This window comes from Bos indicus, chromosome 3 (genome assembly GCF_029378745.1).
Source record: "Bos indicus isolate NIAB-ARS_2022 breed Sahiwal x Tharparkar chromosome 3, NIAB-ARS_B.indTharparkar_mat_pri_1.0, whole genome shotgun sequence".
Classification (NCBI taxonomy): Eukaryota; Metazoa; Chordata; class Mammalia; order Artiodactyla; family Bovidae; genus Bos; species Bos indicus.
The window spans coordinates 80,630,228-80,648,532 of record NC_091762.1 but is presented as its reverse complement, the minus strand read 5'-3'; the positions used below and the strand labels follow the sequence as shown (position 1 = coordinate 80,648,532).

Sequence of the window (18,305 nt, the reverse complement as noted above, 5' to 3'; positions counted from 1 at the left end):
AGAAATATAAAGGCAATTTTTCTTTAAATAGACAATTTCTGAAAGAACATTCATGAAGCTGTTCAAGTGGTTTCCTTTGGGGAAGGAAGTGGGATTGGTAAGTGGGTGGGGGTAGAGATGAAGAGTGACATTCACATTTTACTATGTGCCGTGTACTTACAAAGAAAAAAAGTGGAAATATATCATTACAAACTAAATCTTAAAACAAAGTTTATTTCATTTTCAGTTAGACAAGCATAAGAATATATACCTGTCTCAGAAATTAGAATAATAATTTCTTTCTGAAGTGGCCTGCAGTTTATACCTGTTTAAGATAACTAAAGTTAGTTTAAGATAACTAAATCTTGCTATGTTCCAGGCACCTTTTCAGTCCTTCCCAACATTTAATCCTCACCAGGATCCTATGAACTGAGTACTGTTACTCTCCCATCTTACTGATGAGAAAACTGGGGCACAGAGAAGATGCGTTACTGGCCCATGGTCCCCTGGCCAGTAAGTGGCAGAGCTGGGATTTGAATGTAGACCTTGGAGCTCTTGAATCTCACCTTTTGGCCACTTTTGCTAAACTATACTTACACAAAAGCATTTCCGCGTGTATTGACTTATGTGCCTTCAAGCACCTATGGCCCCCCATGTCATATGGGAGAAAGCTAGGACCCACAGCTCAGTGTGCAGTAATTGCCTGTTTTCAACTCATGAACCTACTAGACTTTCAGCTCCATTATGTAAGAAAAATATCTGTTTTGTTGTTAATTTTTGCAGTCTGCACATAGGAAGTGGGCAATAGGATGATTTTAATGCCTTGGTGCTTTACAATGTCCACACATTCTTTGTCATTGCCTTTAAGAGGCAGAGGTCGATTCCTCTCCCTTTGGGTATGAGCTGGACTTCGTGACTCATTTCCAATGAACAGAATAAAGCAACAGTGGCAGTGTGTGACTAGAGACTGAGACATGATAAGCATGACGACTTCCTGCTCTCTCTCACTCTCTGATTACTTGCTCTGAGTGAAGCCAGTTGCCTGTCATGAGACGAGACCCATGTGGTGAATAAACAGAGGCCTCCAGCCAACAGCCAGCAAGTAATGGGGCCTCCTGCTAATAGCTATGTGAGTGAACTTGGAAGTTGATCTTTGCTGCAGACAGGCCTTCAGATGATAGCAGCTCTCATCTAGTCGGTAACCTTCTGAGAGGTCCTAAGCCAGAATCACCAAGCTAAGCTGCTTCAGAATTCATGACTGATAGAAACTGTGAAATAACAAGTATTAATTGTCTTAAGCCATTACATTTTGGACTAATTTATTACACAGCAAAAGATAATTAACACAAATGCTTTTGACTAAAAATAATATATATATCTGTCACTTGGGGATTTATGGAACACATTAATATACTTTTATCTTTTGCATTTTCATGAATATAACTTATTCTTTGATTGGCCTGAAGTATCCATTTGCCTAAGGGTGGTGTGTGGAGGGTGGGGTTATGACTATTAAAGCAGGAATTAATTTTTAAGAGAGTTAAAAATCAGTTTTTGACATCCAAAGTAGGATATTTGATCAAAATACTTATTTAGAAGGTTAAAAAAAGGCAAGAGAAGATATTTTCACATTCTTTTACTACCATTGACACAGCAAGGGTTAAATCTGGTAGCCGAGATCACAGAGTTTCTTTTATAGTATAGGCAAACAGCTTTGTCCACCCATTGTGCTTCTGTCCCAGGATAGAACAAGGATATGATGTTGAAGAAGTGGAATGTTTGAACTTTCTTCCTGTTCCAGGGGACTGTGGGAAGAAGTTGGAGTTGGATTTAGGAAAGCCAGTCAGTGAGAAGCTTTCTTGATCTAAGGAATAAGCCTCAGAGAGAGAAGATGTGTCAGAAGTGTCAAAGGGAAGACTAAGGCCAGCAGGATTCTTCTCTACTTCCCATTTGGGATTCCAGAAGGAAATGAGTGTTTAAGGTGAGCCAGCAACACAGTGGGGTGAGTGGAGAAGAGGAAGGAGAGCAAAGTAGGATAGAAGGCAAAAAGAGCCCAATGTGAGCTTCCCTTAGCTTCTGTGTTGTAAAGAACGGACTCAGCTCTTCCCACATCTCCTGCAGAGGACAAAGAATATGGCTCAGCTGAGAGATAGAAGTTCTGCCGTGAGCAAGACAAAGTAAGGAGGAGCAGCAGGAGAGATAAGGTCAATGAAAAAGGGTGTGTTCGAGATTCGAAGAAATCTGTAATGCTGATGAGAACCATGGTGGGCATGAGTCAGACAAGGCAAACCACCAGGTGCTGGACAAGTGGAGAAACATGACCATCCCATGAAATACTCCAGCTAAGATTAGAGCAACATACAAGAGCAGCAAACCAGAGAGAGCACCTTTGAGACCTCAGTGGACACCAGATCAGGAGGCAGTCTGTGGAGCAGCTCACTCCAGCCACTTGACTACAGAAGTTGACAACAAAGAATGCTGGATTGAGTACAAAAAGTATCAAATAGTAAAATTATTTAAAAATAGTAACTATATTAAAAATATCCAAGCACTAATGACATGGATAAAATCTAAGATTTACTGAGTACTGAAGCCACTTTTGCCCTGAGGGCATTTGTTAATCCAGCCAATTTAAGTATCTCCCTAAAGAGTAAAGTGCAAAAGGAAATCCACCAGTAGATGCTGGGATTTCAAAGGCTACATTTTCCCCAAATCTCCACCCACAGGAGACAACTGAACAGTTCAATAAGGAGACAATTTCATCCTGGAAATTTGCAATCACTTGCTGGTGTTACTGCAGTTATAAACACTTGGTGGTCCAAAATGATTCAAGCCATAAGCATAGTTTAAATGGTACCATATGGCAAAGCCCTTAGAGACTGAAAGTGACAAATACAAATCTATTTTGAAAAGTCATCTTTATCCTGTGTCCAGTATATTTGCATAAACAATTTTTCAAGGTCAATGAGCAGCACACAGTAAAAAAGAACAAAGCACAAACAGCTTGAAAATATTCTCAAGATACTGGAAATTATAAAAAGTGACCCAGAAACTTTTAAGAAGAACCAAATAAAACTTCTAGAAATGAAAATCACAATTACTGATATTAAAAACAAAACAAAAACCAGTGGTTTAACATCACATTAGACATAATTGAAAAGAGAATTAGAGAACAGGAAGTTTATGTCACAAGATTTTGCAGAATACAGCACAGAGATTCAGAGAAATGCCTATATGAAAGACAGATACAATCCATGGAAGACAGTAAGAAAATCTAACATACATTTAGTTAGAGTTCTAGAAAAAGAGAAGAGATGTGATATGACAAAGATAATATGTGAAGAAATAATGGCTTCTACTTTTGAAGAACCAATGAATGGTATCAAATTCCCACCCGCAAAAAGCCTAACAAATCCTAAATAGGAAAAGAGAAAGCAAGAAAGGAGGGAGAGAGGGAACTAATGAGTGAACTTCACACTAGATTCATCATAAAACTAGTGAACACACACACACACAAAAAGATACTGGGTTAGGATGTGGTTGGTGATCATTGTCAAAGGAACAACAGTTAGACTGACAACTGACTGATCCAGCAATGCAGACAGGATGACAGTACGATGATATTCTTCGTGGGGTGAAAGAAAATAACTGCTCACCTATTATTCTATTCCTAGTGAAAATATCTTTCAATACTGAGTGCACAATATAGACACTAAATAAACAAACAGAAGCACAGAGAGTTTCCTACTATCCAGACCCTTGAAAAAGAGAATTCTGAAGGATGTAATTCTGGGAGAAAGAATGTGATCTCAGAGGAAAGCTCTGAGATGCAAGAAAAAATGAAGAGCAAAGAAATTGGTCAACGAATAAATAAAAAATCAGGGCTGGTGCACTGGGATGACCCAGAGGAATGGTACGGGGAGGGAGGTGGGAGGAGGGTTCAGGATGGGAAACACGTGTACACCCGTGGCGGATTCATGTTGATGTATGGCAAAACCAATACAATACTGTAAAGTAATTAGCCTCCAATTAAAATAAATTTAAATTAAAAAAAATAAATCTAAACAATGCATTATTGAACATTACACAACACTGTCTTATCAGATCAAAAAAATAAGTTAATACACAGAAGTAAAAGCATGCAAGTTAGAAAGAGAGTAAATGAAGTCAGTACTTAAAGCCTTTGTAGTATCAAACACAAAAATAACATTATTGACTAACTTTTGACTTAATAGATGATACACAGGGAACTCTATACTCAATACTCTGATGACCAAAATGGGAAGGAAATCCAAAAAAAGAGGGGATATATGTACATGTATAGCTGATTCATTTTGCTGTACAGTAGAAACTAACAACATTGTAAAGCAACTATACTCCAAAAAAAATTTTTTTAAGATTATGTATGTATATATAAAAAAATTTATATAACCTCTAAAAGAAGAGACACAGAGACTGTAGCCTATAAATTAGTAGAGGGTCAAAAATGAAGAGGAAAAAATAAATAATATCACATGTGGCGATACAGATTTAAAATACATTAGCTATTAATATTAATTAAATACAATATCAGTGGATTAAATGCATCACTTAAAAGACAAAGGTTTTTAGACTGGACAAAACATCATATAAATATTCAAACATTTTGAAATTTTAAAGTGGAAATACCTTGCAAATACATATAAAAGAGAGCTGGTATTTTTATATTAAAGTACTCTAACTAAGTTTTAAACCAAAAAGCACTATTGAAAATAATTTGGCAATTACTCAAAAAGCTAAATACAGAATTACTATATGACCCAGCAATTCTACTCCTAGGTATATATCCAAAAAAACTGAAAGCAAATACTAAAACAGATACTTATATAATATGTTCATTGCAGCATTATTCATGATAGCCAAAAGGTAGAAAAACAAAACTCAAGTATTCAACCAATGAATGGATAAATAAATGCTAAAACATAAACATACAATAGAATATTATTCAGCCATAAAAGGATTGAAATTCTGACATATGCCACAACACAATGAACCTTGAAAACATATGATAAGTGAAATAAGCCAGACACAAAACGACAAATATTATATGATTTCACTTATACGAATTATCTAGAATGGGCAAATTCACAGAGATAGAAAGTAGGTTTATCAGGGGCTGGGAGGAGAGGAGCATGGGGGACTTTTGCTTTATGTTTATAGAGTTTCTATTTGGGGTGATGGAAATGTTTTAGAACTATACAGTGGTGATGGATGTACAATATGATGAATCTAGTTAATGCCATTGAGCTGTACACTTAAAAAAGATTAAAATGGACAATTTTGCTTATATATGTTGTTTGTTGTTTAGTAACTAAGTTGTGTCCGACTCTTTGTGACCCCATGGACTGCAGCCTGCCAGGCTTCCCTGTCTATGGGATTTTCCAGACAAGAATACTGGAGTGGGTTGCCATTTCCTTCTCCAGGGGATCTTCCCGAACCAGAGATAGAACCCACATCTCCGCATTGGGTTCGCATTGGCAGGCAGATTCTTTACTCCTGAGCCACCAGGGAAGCACCTCGGGGCACATAGAACTTCCCCAACCAGGGGGACCAGGGATCGAACCCTTGCCTCTTGCACTGGAAGCACAGAGTCCACCAGGGAAGCCCTCTATCAAGTAAGTACTGCAGCCAGAAGGTTAGCTACAAAGAGAGGGTCCCATAGAAAAACCATTTCAGTTCCTGTTTATTAATTTTCATATACATTTTACCAAAATAAAAATTTACTAAGATAAAGATAATTGCTTCTTCTTTTTTGGCCATATCACAGGGCATACAGGATCTTAGTTCCCCATCCAGGGATCGAAACTGGGCCTGGCAGTGAAAAGCTGAGTCCTAACCACAGGACCATCAGGGAACTCCCTGGTTGCTTCCTAATGATACAATATCAATTCACCAGGAAAACATAGAATTTATATGCACCTAATAACACAGCCTCAAACTATGTAAGAGAAAATAAAAACTATAAGGAGAAATAGACAAATTCACAATTATATGGGAAATTTAAAAATACATCTAAGAGAATAGGAAGACCAAAAAAATCACTAAGAGATAATTCAAGCAATGATGCTTAATTAAGTTGACCTAATTGAGATTATAAATATATTACATTCAACAACTACAGAATAAATATTCTGAAGTCCACATAAAACATTTCAAAAATGGACTCATACCAGATCACGTAAGCAAGCCTTAATAAACTTTAAGGGACCAAGGTAACACAGAAGAGGTTTTCTGACCATAACGTAATCAAACTACATCAATAAGAAAAAAACAAACAGAACATCCCCATATATTTGGAAAATTACTCATAATGGAAATTAAAAACTTTTTTTTTCAATTGACTGATTAAAAAAGAAACCCTACCTAACAAAAACATGTAAGATACAGCTAAAAAGTACTTAGAGGGTTAATTTATAGCTTAAATATACCATCTGAATCATCAGGGAAGCCCATATGTTATATTAGAAAATTTAAAAGGCTGACAATTAATAAGCCAGTCATCTACCTCAAAAAAAATAAATAAATAAAATAGAAAGTCATAAAAAAATAGATATTATAAATAAGAACAAAAATACATGAAATAGAAAAAATATATAGTAGAGAGCAACAATAAAGCCAATAGTTGATTCTCTGAAAACACTAATAAGGGTGTCAAATGTCTGGCGAGGGAGAGAAAGGGAGAGAAAGAAGCACACAGGGAGTGCAAAGGGAGGCATGTTACTCAAGATGTTACAGACACTGGAAAGATCAAGAGGATGACTATATGTAGTTTATATGGACTAATTTCCCAGGGGAATATACTAGCAAAGCCTATGATAATATAAAAAACTTGAAAACTCCAATAACCATTAAATAAATTGAATACTTTGTAGGAAATCCACAAATAAAACTTTAATGTGAGATCAATTTTTGTTAGGAAACAAGGTATTCTAATATCACATAAACATACAATAAAAAAGGAAGCAACTCCTAAACTTATAATAAGCTACTAAAAGTTATCATGGACACTACGATGAAATATAATTATAGATTAATCTATGGACATGAATTTAAAAATCTGAAACAAAACATTAGCAAACAATGCTTGCTATATCCAGCAATATAAAAGGATAATATGTATAACCAAATTGGATTTATCCTAGAATACAAAGTTGGTTTAATGTTAAAAATGAATCAATGTAATTTGTTATTAATAGATTAAAGCTGAAAAACTATATGACCATCTCTACATATTTAAAAGCAGCAAATCATTAAAAAAATCAATATAATTCTTAATTTTAAAATTCAGCATGCTTGAAATAAAAGGAACTTTAAAGTCAATTAATACAGAAAATATACAGCAAATATTTTACTAGTGAAACACTGGAAGCTTTCTCTTTGAAAGAAGTAAAAGTAGAAAGATGACTACTATCACCTTTTCTATTAGAGATTACACTGGTAGTTTCTGAAAGGTTAGTTGCAATGTAGAATCTGAAACCACATCAGTACACTATGTATTCTGTTACAGTACAATTCATTGCTCTCTCTTTTTATTTTGAGGGTAATTTTTAACATAAATCAAGGTTTCTAAATGTCATAAACGGTCATTTGGAAAGTATTAGTAACTGAGTTATGCAGATTTTTCAAATGTTAGAATACATGTCCTTACACAATATCAAAAATCTCACATTTGTTAATATCACTTCTCTCGTCAAAAAAAAATGTAATCAATGAAAATGCACTTGAGATTTAATAAAATTAATTTTTACTGCTTCATTTATGATATTCTTAAGTGAAAATGGCATTTCCTTTGGTAAGTGGTATATAAGAATACAGTGATTATCAATACAGTTTTGTACCATTGCCTTGATTTGTGCTAGGCTCCCAGAAGTTTTCCCCACTAATACTTTTGCTCCATTAGTGTAGATGTTAACCCAATGAAAAAAAGCAAATAACATACAAGTGTTATTATAAAAGTAGTTTTGTCCTCACAGACTCCCTAAAAGATCAGGGACCTTGAGATGTTCATGAACCATTCTTTGAGAGTCACTGCTCTAGGATACGAGCCTAGAAGTGAAGCTGCCTTGTCAAAAGATATGTATAACTTTATTTTTACTGAACAGTGCCACACCCTTTTCCAAAGTAGTTGTATTAATTGATATTCTCATCAACAGCCCATTAGAATTCCCACCTCTCCACATTATCACCACCAGTTGGTATCACATTGGTACTTTACTGTGGTTAATGTTGCTTTGGGAATGAGGGGAACCAGGTGGAGCAAGTCTTCCTATATTTACTGGTTTTATGAACTCAGTCTTTTATGAGGTACCTATTCAAATTTGCCTGTATTCAATTGGGTTGCCTGACTTCTGCATAATGACTTGTGTACATTTTTTTAACGCTTCCTTTTTAAAATTTTCATTCTTTATTTATCTTTGGCTGCACTGGGTCTTTGTTGCTGTGCACAGGCTTCTCACTGAGGCGGCTTCTCTGGTTGGGTTGCAGGGGCTCTAGGCGCATGTTATCCCAAGGCATGTGGACTCCCCAGATCAGGGATAGAACCCATGTCCCCTGTATCTCCCCATGCTGTGGCTTGAGTTTTCACTCAGGTATCATTTTATGAAAAAGTTCTTTAATGTCATCTAATTTATCAATTTTTTTGGCTTTGCTTTTTATATTAAGAATTCTTTCTCTATTACAAAGTTATAAAAATGTTTCCATATTTTCTTCCTAAAACTTACAGCTTTTAATTAGACACATTATTTGTGTTAACATGTAATGAGTTTATTTTTTAGTAAGTATTTGGATTTTGAGTTTTAATTTCTAATGCAATAGACGTTAGTAGGAATTTATAAACAAAAACTCTATGGGGGTCCTCAATAATATTTAAGACTGTAAAGGAGTCTTGAAAGAAGAGTTTAAGAACCATTGTCCTAGAGAAACTTTTTATAAATTATTTTATATTTTTGGCTGTACTGGGTCTTTGCTGCTGCATGGGGTGGGGTGGGGGTGGGGGGCTTCCCTTGAGAAAGTTTTGCATTGTGCCCTAGAGGTAACATTGTGCCTAGAGGCACAAGATTTTCTTAGTAGCATTGTTCAGAATAGCCTGAAACTGGAAACAATTCGATCATTTATCAAAAGCAGAATGGATAAATTACAAGTTAAATATAGTTACAATGGAAGAGTAGATAGCTGAGAAAGTGAAAACATAAGCCATGGATGCTGTACCCAACAACGTGGATGAATCTAACATAACACTGCACAAAAGCAAGGCACAGGATAATGTCTATATTATGACTCATGTATAAGCTTTTGTAACAGGCAAAATGAAACTAGATTTAAAGGATTCAGTATTCTTGCCTGGAGAATCCTGTGGACAGAGGAGCCTGGTGGGCTGCTGTCCATGGGGTCGCACAGAGTCGGACATGACTGAAGCGACTTAGCATGCATGCATGCATAAGGATGGATAAACTGTATCCTGTATAAGTCCTGCTGTATAGCACACAGGAACTATGTTCAGTATCCTATGACAAGCCATAATGGAAAAAAATATATATGTATAACTGAATCACTTTGCTGTTCAGCAGAAATTTTTTTCTAATTATTTTAATTGGAGAATAATTACTTTACAATATCATGACGGCTTTTGCCATACATTAACATGAATCGGTCACAGGTATACATGTGTCCCCTGCCCTACCCTGAACCCCCCAACCCCTCTCCCACATTCCTTCCCACCCCACCCCTCCAGGTTGGGTGCCCTGCTTCATGAATCAAACTTGCACCAGTCATCTATTTTATTAATACAATATTGTAAATCAACTACACTTTAATAAAATTTAAAAAATAAAGGATGCTTGCATAGCTGATAAAATATACATTAGTTGGTAAAACACAGAAAAGCAGTGAAACAATTGCCATAAAACACAGAATAAAGGTGATTTTAACTGGAGGGGGGTGGTGGAGTTTGTGCTTTTGGGGAGCCAGCAATGTTCTATATCTGATTATAGTACTGGTTATATAGGTGTTCATTTTGTAAATTACTCTTTAAACTATTTATATGTGTTATGCATCTTTCTAGATGTATTATGTATGCTTCATCTAAATTTCTAAAAGTCATATTCTTCAAAGAAATTTCACACACATTTTAAACAAAGGTCTTCTTTTGATCTTTCAATTACCCTCGTGGTTCTTGTGAAAACCTGTCTGTATTAGTCAGGGCCCCACCAAAAAAAGAAATCACTTATTATATTTGGGTGAAGTTGGTAATTTGAGGAGAGTTTAACAAAGGGACTCTACAAAAATGTGGGCAGGATTTAAGGAACCCAAACGTGTTAATAAAATACCCTGGTATTAGTAACTTAGTAATACCATTACCACATACAGGCTTTTGGGGCAGGGAGAGAAAGGCAGTACAAGAACCAGGAAACAGAGCTCTGTGCAAAGAGCTGCTGGATGGGAGCTAGGACCTCTAGTGGAAGGATGCAGCCTGTTCACAGTGCGGTGACTATAGAAAGAGCGTAAATATGCTGACCTAACTCTTCTCCCTTCCTCTGATCCTCTCTCAGAGCTCCCTTGTTGTTGAACTGGACTAGAAACCAGAAGGAAGCGACGCAGTGCATTTAGATCAACCTCCCCGGGAATAGGCTTCCAAGGTGGCTCAATGGTAAAGAATCCACCTGCCAGTGCAGGAAACACAGGAGACACGGGTTCAATCCCTGGGTGGGGAAGATCCCCTGGAGGAGGGCATGGCAAGCCACTCCAGTATTCCTGCCCTGAAAATCCCATCGACAGAGAAACTGTGGCCTACAGTCCACAGGATCGCAAAAGAGTTGGGTGCAACTTTGCAACTAAGCACTCATGCATCCAGGGAATGCGGCAGGAAGGATAGAGGGTAGATTTGGAGGGAGGAGAAGCTGGTCACATGTTCGCCTGAAGCTAAAATGTCAGCTGCCTCCATTATTTTTCTTTTAAAGCACGGGGTCTAGGGGAAAGGGAAACATGACTAAGTGACATAACACATAGCTTGTATAATCCCTCTTCTGCAGCAGGTCACAGGGCCTAAGCTGGTACTCAAGGCTACCTTCTACCACCTATTTCTTTTCTTGTGATTTTCTATCAGCACTTGACTGAATGTTTTTGCTTGTTTGTTTTGTTTTGACCCCTCTCCTTGTTCAAGGCTGGAGAAATAAAGATGCTTTTGACTGCTTCTCTAAAACCTAAAATTTATATATATGGGATATGAGGCGTGTTAGTCTTATCTTCATTTTAGGCAAATGTACTTTGCCAGTGACCAGACTTGGCCTCTGGGCCACAGAATGCTAAGACGTTGTCCATTGCACTCCTGAGTTCTTTTTTAAAATCTTTTAAAAATTGAAGTACAGTTGACTTACAATGTCGTGTTAATTTCTGCTGTACAGCAAAGTGATTCAGTTATATATATATACTTTTTTTTTTTTTTACAAATATTCTTTTCCATTATGGTTTATCACAGGATACTGAAAATAGTTCTGTGTGCTATATAGTAGGGCCTTGTTGTTTATCAGTTCTGTATATAAAAGCTGGAATCTGCTACTCCCAGCCTTCCACTCCATCCCTCTTCCAACCTCCTCCCCGTTGGCAACCACCAGTCTCTTCTCTGTGTCCATGATTCTATTTCTGTTTCACAGATAGGTTCGTTTGTGTCATATTTTAGATTCCACATATTGAAACGTAAAATATCATGTATGAAACGAGATGCCAGTCCAGGTTCGATGCACGATACTGGACGCTTGGGGCTAGTGAACTGGGATGACCCAAAGGGATGGTATGGGGAGGGAGGAGGGAGGAGGGTTCAGGATGGGGAACACATGTATACCTGTGGTGGATTCATTTTGATATTTGGCAAAACTAATACAATTATGTAAAGTTTAAAAATTAAATAAAATAAAAAAAATAAAATGATATCATATGGCATTTGTCTTTCTCTGTTGGACTTCACTCTGTGTGGCAATCTCTGGTCCGTCCAGGTTGCTGCAAATGGCATTCTTTTGTTCTTTTCATGGCTGAGTAGTACTCCACTGTATATGTGCACCACATCTTCTTTATCCACTCATCTGCCAATGGACATTTCGGTTGTTTCCATGTCTTGGCCATTGTGAACAGTGCTGCTATGAACAGAGGGGATGCAGATATCTTTTGGAATTAAAGTTTTGTCTGGCTATATCCCCGGGAGTGCACTGCATCCCTGAGTTCTAACCAGAGCCTCGCCTATGCCACCATGGAGCAGCAAGCCAATTACTGTTAACAAGGACCCCTTTTCTATATATTGGCTCTATGGCCTGAGGAACCCCTAAGGACCAGTCAGCTTCCACTTCATGGGTACCATGTCTACTATACTTTATATTTTTCATATGAAGACACTGAAACCAAGAGAACTTGAGATACTTATCCAAGACTGTGTAGTTAGTGTAAGAGCTAAAGCTCAAAAGCTCAGCATCCTGACTTAAGATTACTTTGTTTCCCACACACTGGAGGAGTACATCTGTGTCTTATCACTGTAACAGGTGGACATGGAAAATAGGAGTAACATAACGTTAGACTGTAATAAAGGGGACTCATGGGAGGGAGAGTACATAGTAGCAGATGGCTCTAAGTATTAAGGCACCATAGGGAATGGCAAGACATTTGTCATCCCGCTGTCTCATCGTGCCAAGCTCCAGCACTGAAGATGTTTTTGCCGTGTTTTTCCAAGCAGGGCCTTTTCCAAAACAATTCAGTGTGATGACTACTCAAGCACATTTTAATGTGTTTGCTAATGAATTTCCTTGGTATTGGGAAGTAATACCATTTTTCTTTTGTAATATCTCCTTTCCATTCCCCCAAAGGAATTCACATTTTCTTTTTCTTAAGTTACAGAAAGTCCATACTAGTGAAGCAATAGAGGTTGTTCTGATCCATAAAACCATGAAGCACCATTAACCATTAATATAGTCCTTTCAGTAAACCCGCAGGGATTTCCGGAATCATGGTGGGCAAGTTTGTACGTGACTCTGCAGTTTAGGATTTCCATTGTCTTTCGGGGTTAACTAAACTGATTAGTAGGTAGTAAGTGATAAGGCATAAGGCTGGGATGTGGGATGAGGAAAAGAAAGAATTAAAGGAGTCAGAATGAGTTACCCAAAATAGAAACTTACTTTGTAAGGGTTGGTGGCTCTTTACCTGAGTGATCTGAAGATGGTAATCACTATTTTATTGCTTTCATTATCTTTTTAATTTCTGAATTTTTAAATAGAAGTCACCTGCTCTCTTGAGCTACGTTTGGTGAAATTAAGAATGCTGTCACAAAAATTTTTAAGAAAGGACTGGAAGTTGGAAAGTAATGGTTTATAAATGTTCTCCAGTCTATGATGAGGGATGAGGCCTCGAGTAACTTGGTCACCTTAGTCAGGAGTGGGTTGAGATGACTCCCTAAGAAGGAGGAGAAACAACCTTGCAAATTAATCCTGCATTAACACAGTCATTGGGGGAAATTTAATATAACATGTAATCTATCACTTCAATGCTTTATATTAAAGGAAAAATGGAGGGGTGCAGTCCATTCTTAAGCTGGTGGGGAAAGATGTTTTTGGATAGAAGAACTTTTCATAAATATCAGATCACGTTAAGTCTGGTGGATGCTTTTTTTTCCCTTCATCAGAAATGAAAAAGCAGGAACTTCCCTGGTAGTCCTTCTCACTTTCTCACTTCTGTCACTATAGGTTAGTTCTGCCTGCTCTTGGATTTCATATAAATGAATCACACCACACACTATATTATTTTAGGTCTGGTTGCTTTCATTCAGTGTACTTCTAGAGTCATTCATGTTTTCGCATGTATCAGTAGCTCATTCCTTTTATTGCTGAATATTTATTAAAAAGCAGAGACACTACTTTGACAACAAAGGTCCATCTAGTCAAAGCTATGGTTTTTCCAGTAGTCATGTATGAATGTGAGAGTTGGACAATAAAGAAAGCTGAGCACCGAAGAATTGATGCTTTTGAACTGTGGTGTTGAAGAAGACTCTTGAGAGTCCCTTGGACTGCAAGGAGGTCCAACCAGTCCATCCTAAAGGAAATCAGTCCTGAATCCTCATTGGAAGGACTGATGCTGAAGCTGAAACTCCAATACTTTGGCCACCTGATGGGAAGAGCTGACTCATTTGAAAAGATCCTGATGCTGGGAAAGATTGAAGGCGGGAGAAGGGGACAAGAGAGGATGAGATAGTTGGATGGCATCACCGACTCGATGGTCATGAGTTTGAGTAAACTCCGGGAGTTGGTGATGGACAGAGAGGCCTGGAGTGCTGCAGTCCATGGGGTTGCAAAGAGTTACACATGACTGAGCAACTGAACTGAACTGATTCCTTTGTATGATTATATCACAACGTGATTATCCATTTCCCGTTGATGGGTATTTGAATTGTTTTCTATTTTTTAAGCTATCATGAGTACAATTGTTATGAACATTCTCATCCAAGGCTTTTTGTAGACATATCCTTTCATTTCTCTGGGGTATATAAGGAGAAGTCAAATTGCTGGTCACATGGTAACTTTATGTTTAATTATTTGAGAAACTGCAGAGTATTTTCCAAAGCAGCTGCATCATTTTACATCCCCACTGGCAATGCACACAAGTTTCAATTTCTCCATATTTTTGGCAACATTTGTTACTGTCTATATTTTTGATTGAAGCCACCCTAGGAGTTGTGAAGTTATATCTCTTTGTGGCTTTGGTTTGCATTTCCCTAATGACTAATGACACTGAGCATCTTTTCAAGAGCTTATTGGCCATTTGTTACACCTGCTTTGGAGAAATGTCTGTTGTCTTCATCAATTCAGAATGTTATAACAGAATACCATAGACTGAGTAGTTTATAAACAACAGAAGTTTATTTCTCATAATTAAGGAAATTGGGAGATTCAAGATCAGGGCACAGGCAGATTTGGTGTCTGATGAAAGCATACTTCCTGGTTCAGAGAAGGCAGTCTTTTCAGGTGTTCTTACATGGCAGAAGGGGGAAGGGACCTCTCTGGGGTTTCTTCTACAAGGGTACTAATTCCAGTCATGAGGGCTCTGCTGCAATAACCTAAAATCACCTCTCAAAGACCCTACCTCCTAATACCACTACATTGGGGGAATAGGTATCAACGTATGAATTTAAAGGGAATATAAATATTTAGTCTGTAGCATCTATTCAAATCTTTTGCCCATTTTTAATTTGGTTATGAGTCCTAACTGACTTTAACAGTGGTTAAATTTAGCTGAGGAAGTCTGTTGTATCAGGGGCACCTCTTTCAATTAAAACTAGCAGAAAATACAGCCTATACCTAGCTTAAATATAAACAGAATTTGTCGTATCACAGAACTGACAGATCTTGGGGGCAATTTTGGCTTCAAGAATGGCCTGATCCAGTGGGGGAAAAATGACAACAAAACCGCATTTCTCCCTATTCATCTCCTGGCTCTGCTTGTGCTATGTGAGCACCATCCTTGGACAGACTCTTCAATAATAGCAGCAGTGCGGCTCCAGCAGCTCCAGTCTACTTTCCCCCAGGTTTAGATGAATTGGGAATGAGTGCTTGCTTTTCTCCCAGTAGCTTTGGCAAAAGACTAGTTGGTCCTGACTACAAATGAATCAGTAGAAGTAGCCAGGGGAATAGGTACACGCATAGTTCTAGGAGGAGTCACAGGCTCCATTCTTGAAGCCAGAGTTAGAGTCCAACCAAAGCTCATGGACTGCAGTGAGGGAGGGGAAGTTCACCAGAGAGGAATTAGAATACTCTTTACCAAATTAGAATACTCTTTACCAGCATCCACTTTCCTCTTCTTTACTAAAAGAAGGGGAAAATAAATGTTGATATGTCACAAACTAGCAAATGCTCATTACAGTGCTTCCTGGGACTTCCCTGGTAGACCGGTGGTTAAGATTCCACGCTTCCAATACAAGGGGTGCAAGTTCGATCCCTGGTCTGGGAATAAGATCACACATGTCTTGTGGTATAGCCAAAAGATTCAAATAAAACAAACAAACAACATACCATACAGTGCTTCCCCACCATGGTCATGGTCTGACTGAAAGTTGACATGATTTTATCAAAGCAACTAAGCCAAGAGATGTGTCTACAAGATAAACTTTTTTCTTTTCTTGGCCGCACTGCTTGGCTTGCAGGATCTTAGTTTCCAACCAGGGATCAAACCTTTACCTCCTGCAATGGAAATGCACAGTCCTAACTATTGGACCACCAGGAAATCCCCTGTTATTAATATTAATAGAGGCATATTTATAAAGGCAAGAGAACAGTTAGTAGTAAAATCATGGAAAAAAATTACAATGCTTGGAGTTGGAAGACCTGGTTTGAAATTCTAGCTTTGATATTTGCTAAGCACTATGATCTTGGAAAAACCACTTAACCTTCCACACCACATTTTTCTAAGCTTAAAATATGATTCTGACATCACAGGGTGGCTCCAGATATACAAACACATGGCAGCACCTGGCACGTAAAGGGGATTTACTCTTTTCCACCGGCCCTCCATGTGACCCCAGCCCAGGGTCACTTCTTTCCCAGTGAGTGTTTGCTTTCCTGAGGGATTTTAGAGATTTCCCAGAACATCTTTGGATTCATTGCCTGATTGAGCCCTAAACTGCAAACTCAGCTCCATGATTAGAGTATGATTCACTCAACTCTGAGAATGGTTTCTGGTTGGAATGTCATTGGAGTACAATGAGCTAGATCCAAATGGTGGCCTCTGAGTATAGTCTACCGTGGAAGACAGGGATGCTCTTCTTAGCTGGAGGCCTAGGAAATGTCAGACTCCCATGGTTTGATTTCCAGCAACAGAAAGGAGTGCCTCCTTCCTCCTCTCTGAATGCATGCTGCCTCTTCGGATTCTAGTTTGGTAACTGAGCAGTAGGAGCCTCATTACTCCCAACTGGGTTAAGAGTTTGGAACTTGTCTGTTGGTAACTCCAGAATTTCTATATAAGAAATGCTTAGGGACAGCAGTCCTGACTGAAGTGAGTATCTACAGGAATTGCATTTTAATGAGTGGAGAGTTTTACTTGGACTGCATACTATTTAAGATGGCTTTTGGTAGGGCTGATGGCAATTACCTGGAAACTTTGGTTATCCCTTGACACCACCATGGACTGTACTCTTTCCTCATCTCCATGATGCTGTACCTGACTTATGTAGGGAGTGGAGCTATTGCAAAATTTCCTCATGGGCATTTTTGTTCTGCCTCTGTAAGTCTGAATTCTCTAGAAAGCAGACCGACATGAAGATGGCGTTAGAAGTAAAAGCAATTTATTGGGAAACTTTGTGCTTGATTGTATATATTCCCTCTCACCAAAATCACATATATACTGACCTTCCCCTGTCTCTTTGGAGTGGTCTCTCAGAGTTAATCTGAGGTGCTGTCTCCTGGGTTGCAGTCCTATTTTTGCCCCAAATAAAACTGAATTCACACACACACAAAAGAAGTAAAAGAATTTAAGAAAAGAATGGCATGATATATTTAAAGTGATGAAAGGGAAGAACCTCCAACCAAGAATACTCTACCCAGCAAGACTCCCCTTCAGATTTGACAGGGAAATCAAAAGCTTTCCAGACAAGCAAAAGTTCAGAGAATTCAGCACTATCAAACCAGCTTTACAATAAATGCTAAAAGAACTTCTCTAGGCAGGAAACACAAGAGAAGGAAAATACCTACACAAAATTAACCCCAAATACCTAAGAAAATAGTAATAAGATCATAAATATCAATAATTACCTTAAATATAAATGGGTTAAATGCACAGCAAGAGACACAGGCTGGCTAGGCTGATGAAAATGTGCATGTATGCACTTCCACTTACCACATCGCTCTACTTAACCCCTCAAATTGCATGTACTTATTTATATTGTTAGGTTAATCATGTTCCCATTATGGCTCGCAACTGTAATTATCTTTTATTTTTTATCTATTGATTATGAAACTGATAAACATCTTTTTCTATTGTGATTATGTAACTATTAGTCACTTAATACCATTGTATTATGATTGGTCAACAAAAAATAAAAGAATTCTATATCACTAAAACTATCATTTAATAGAAAAACCTGTAATCACTTTTTTTTTTTTTTTTTTGCTAACACTTGAAATATATTTACTAATTAAGACAACCAACACTTTTACTTTTATTTGCATTTATTTTTTGCGGCATTTATTCCTGGGCCATAAGTTTTTGTTTCTTCAGTTTCTTCTGGGATTCTTTTTCTTCTGTGCAACCTCCTCTTCTGGTTTAGG

General features: G+C 37.7%; 1 protein-coding gene across 1 annotated transcript in view; it reads right to left on the bottom strand.

Annotated features, from left to right (window-relative positions):
- The window catches only part of LOC109556201 (uncharacterized), a 118,566-nt gene that overhangs the window by 49,765 nt on the left and 50,496 nt on the right, over nt 1–18,305 (bottom strand). The window lies entirely within an intron of this gene.